General features: G+C 28.8%; 1 long non-coding RNA gene across 1 annotated transcript; it reads right to left on the minus strand.

Annotated features, from left to right (window-relative positions):
- Positions 1-1043: 1043 nt before the first annotated feature.
- On the minus strand, positions 1044-2723 carry LOC122271987 (uncharacterized). Its single transcript, XR_006226716.2, has 2 exons — positions 2379-2723; positions 1044-1153 (listed from the first exon to the last, which is right to left on the minus strand). It is a non-coding gene; the product is annotated as an uncharacterized lncRNA (long non-coding RNA).
- Positions 2724-4845: the final 2122 nt, after the last annotated feature.

Below are 4845 nucleotides of genomic sequence, written 5' to 3' on the forward strand. Positions count from 1 at the left end.
TTTTATGCTTGTAGAGGTATATATTTATCAACCTGTGGTGTGTCGTTTTACACTTCTGGTTGTTATAAATCAACCTCAGGTGTATTTTGTTCTACCTCAGGAAATTATTTTTCAACCTCAGGTATATAATTTTAGGCTTGTAGAGGTATATATTTATCAACCTGTGGTGCGTCGTTTTACACTTCTGGTTGTTATAAATCAACCTCAGGTGTATTTTGTTCTACTTCAGGTGATTTTTTTTCAACCTCAGGTATATAATTTTATGCTTATAGAGGTATATATTTATCAACCAATGGTGTATCGTTTTACACTTCTGGTTGTTATAAATCAACCTCGGGTGTATTTTGTTCTACCTCAGGTAATTATTTTTCAACCTCAGGTATATAATTTTATGTTTGTAGAGGTATATGTTTATCAACCTGTGGGGCGTCGTTTTACACTTCTGGTTGTTATAAATCAACCTGAAGTGTATTTTCAACACTTGGAAAGGTTATTTTTTTATTAACGTCATGCGTTCCATGTTCTACCTTAAGTTATTATTTCGTAACCTGAAGTATATATTTTTGTATTTTTAGAAGTATTAATTTATCAACCAAAGATGCGACATTTTACACTTCAGGCTTATGTAGCTCAACCTAAAGCTGTTTTTTCAGAACTTACGAATGTGAGGTGTTCACCTAGTTGATTTTTAACCTCACTATATAAAAAATATGATATATATATAAAGATATCTATATTATATGAAGAATAATGTATGTCATTACATTTTTTAACTAGTAGAGATCTTCATTTATCAATCTGAAGTTTTTAATATTAAACCTTAGGCAGTAATTGCTTCTTTTGTTAAGTTATAAAAGAAGGTTTTAAATGCATAATTCTTCTGCAATTTTAATAGATTGAATTAAATCATCTTAAAATAACACTTATCTAAATTCTACAATTAGTAAAAACTATTTATGGGAACTCATATTTTTAGAAAATAGTTGTCTAATGTGCTTGAATTTCTTAAGCTATAAAACTACAAATTTAACTAATTAGTCAGCTGAAATTCAAATACTTTTATTTAAAACTAAAATTTAATTTTTTTACAAATCAACAAAATTATTTTAAATACTGTTTCCGTCTACCTGTTGAAACTTGTAATTATTGGAACCTAAAAGAAAAAAAAAATGAATTAGTAAGTAAGTCATATTTACAATAATAGTGGCAGGTTTTAAACTATTAAAATATTAGAAATTATTTTTTTATGATTTAAATTAACTGGATGAAGTTAATTTTCTTTTTCAGATAAATAGTAGTACTCTTCTGCCATTTCTATTCAATCCTCATAGCTGAAAGGCATGACAGGTACCACAGCCACAAAATAAAGTACACTGAAATCAGTACTACCATTAACAACATTTACAGAAATTCAAATATAATTCCAATCTTAATATGCCGTTTTAACACTTTGTATTTTTCTATACATTTGGCATCATTATGGTACTTGTAAGTTTGATAATTATATTTTCTTTCTTTCTTTTCTTCCAAATCTTTAAACTCAATAAACCTATAAACCTCCTAAACTCCTAAACCTTCCGTTATTGTCAATAACATAAGAGTTTCTTAAAAAATAGTTATTTTAATATTTCTTAATGAATGTAATCAAGAATCAACAATCGTCTGATAAATTAAATTTTAAAGTTATGTACCAATTTTTATTCTTTTCTTACACTCAATCGAATAGAACAAATTACAAGTTGATAAGTAGCATTTATTTTAAAGTTGTGAGTAATTTTATGTGAGGAAAATGTCTAAGAGAGAATGATTTGAAATAATACTTTTAAAATAAGTTGAGTACAATATCTCCTATATAATTTATAATACCAAGCAGAATAAAACTAATAGCTAGTTGTTACAAACATTTGTTTAAATATAAAAACACATCCCATAAGATGAAATTCAAAAAATTGCATATTACTTTTAACAATAAATGTCTTTATTTGCAATTGATTTTATTCAATTCAGCATTAAAATTGCATAAGAAACTATACTGGCTTATTTCTAAAACATTTAAGATTTCCGAAAGTCGCTAATTTTTGAAGTAGTGAACTATAAACAGCTGCATAAAAATGCTCATAACCTTGAAACAAATTGTCATATAAACTTGAAATCGGGTTAAATTTAATTCTATTCAATATTTTAATAAGTAATAACAATCTGCTTAGTGAATAATTAATGTGGGTAAATTGAGAAAAAATAACACGTAGTGAAAATAGCAGTGTGATCAAACATAAAAAAGCGAGCTAGTACAGTTACTAGTCTTCAATTATCAAATATCTAACAAACTATTGGTATCAACAATTGAATAAATGCTGTAGTTTATTGGGAGAGATTACTTTTTCTTTATGGTATGAATTCAGAACTATTTCCTAGGGGAAGGCTGAGCAGTAACTTGCTAGTCACTTCCTCATCGCTGCTGCACATGTGCTATTTACAGCCTAGGTCATCTCAGCAATATCAGGGAACAGTGGATAAGCTTTGTAAATATATATATATACATATATGTAAGAAAAAGAAATTGCACGTTAATCAGATTTTAAGAAAAAGAAAACCAGATTTAAAATGCAGTGTTATTATACATATTTTGAGTCATAAACAACAATATAAACTTTGCAACAGATATCCGAGCAAACGATTTCAAAGCAAAATTACTATTTTAAAGATATTTCAATTTTCAATGATTTATTTATAAGAGAAATTATGAACATTTTACTCAACTAATCATCTTGCATACTGCAACGTTGAAACATATACATTTAAGCAAAATAAAAGAATAGTTATATTTGAATAAATTACAAACAATAAAATATACTGTGCATAACCTGCGGTAACGATTCACCAGTAACGTTTCCCTGAACAGCAACGAGAAATATTTCGATTGTTCTCTCTTATTGCAAAGCCTACATTAATAGCTTCTAAGAATATCCTCCAACTTAAACTATTTAAGATCAGGAGGCATCTTTAAAACAAAAATAATAAAATTTAAGTTTGAAAATTGAAGCCTATTTGATTAAAAGTGATAAAACCAAATTAATAAATGTCAAGCACACTTACCGAATTTCGAATACACTTTCGATTGTCAACATACACGGCATTTGCCGGCTCGCACGGAACTCTGGGAATTGAGCTAGTTAATATGAAGTGTACTTTAAACAACCTTAAAACAAGCTTAGGTATAAATAAAATGACTTCATACACCTCAATAAATACCTCACTCCCGTTAGTTGAAATAAGGTTGATTTTTTTATACCTCATAAATTCCTCTTTTGTTACAAGTGTAAGAAAAACAACCTGGTATACCTTGGAACATACCTCATCAGTCTGGTTGATATGAAGTGATTTTAAAAGAACCTCAAAATAAGCTTAGGTATAAATAAAATGACTTCATATACCTCAATAAATACCTCACTTTCTTTAGTTGAAACAAGGTAAAAATTTTTATACCTCAAAAATACCTCTGTTGTTACAAGTGTAAGAAAATCAACTTGGTATACCTCAAAAATCATCTTATCAGTCTGGTTGATTTGAAGTGAATTTTAAACAACCTCAAAACAAGCTGAAGTGTATATAAAACAACCTCGTGCACCTTAATTACAACCTTTACGAGGTATAATTTTTATTGCTTTTTTCTGTGCAACCTTAAATATACCTCAAATCAACCTTAATACCTCAAATCAACCTTACATTTTCGTAAGGGTTTCGTCAGAAGTACGGGATTGGTCAAAGCCATCAAGTTGGAAGGACAGAAGACAGTAACAGCAAACTGGCATACCACTAAATGTCTTCCAGAAATTCTACAAGAAGTAATTGTTAGGGGACTAGTTCTTCACCATGATAATGCATCTTCACATACAGCCGGATTAACTGTTGAGTTTCTTAAACAAAAACAAATTAAAGTGATAGAACATCCGCCGTATTCACCTGATCTAGCCATGTGTGACTTTTGGTTATTCTTTAATCTATAAAAGAACTTATGTGGACGTCGTTTTCCTTCAGAAGAAAAGATTGATGTGACTATAAATGCATTTTCTTCATCTATTCCAAGAAATGAATGGCTTGAGGCATTTAATCTGTGGAAAATTCGACTCCAAAAGTGCATTGTGCTAGAGGAGACTACTTTGAACACACCTAAAATTTTGTAAGCGTAACTTTAAAAACCTAGTTGTATCTCAAAAATTTCAGAGTGACCCTCGTATTCACAAAGAAGTCTCTCAAAGATGCTAAAAAAATTTTATTATAAAAAATTAATTGCTATTGCTGAGCTTTTAAATGGAATCAAGCAATCTGAAATATATTTCCGTGGTTCCTCTTTACGTGTAATGCAAAATATGATTGTTTTCTCAAACTCTTATTCAAGCAAGGAAAAAAAAAAAACATTTATACAACTACTAACCACTCCAAAAACCAGAGTAAATGCTTTATAATAAAACTGCTACGCCTAGAATTTGGAATTATGAAGAGCTTGCCTGTATATTTTGATTCAATAAACTGGTCTATTTTCTGCTTGCCTTCTTACAATTTTTTTTAAAAGTGAAAAATGACTTGTTACATCTTCTGACTCTTCTACATTACTGTTAGAAAATTTGACGGGACATCAGGTTGTCTTTTGTCAACATCTGAATAAAATTTGAGCAAATAGTATTGCAATTGTAATGGAGAAAATATCAAAATGATGAAATAAACATGAACTTTTTATACAGTGTTAAAATTCAAACACTTAAGTACTAGGGTTCCTATGATTTTATTATTTTACTAATAACTTTTTCTAGTATGTTATATTGAAATATCTGATATATGTATATT

The sequence above is a fragment of the Parasteatoda tepidariorum genome, chromosome X1 (assembly GCF_043381705.1).
Source record: "Parasteatoda tepidariorum isolate YZ-2023 chromosome X1, CAS_Ptep_4.0, whole genome shotgun sequence".
NCBI lineage: Eukaryota > Metazoa > Arthropoda > Arachnida > Araneae > Theridiidae > Parasteatoda > Parasteatoda tepidariorum.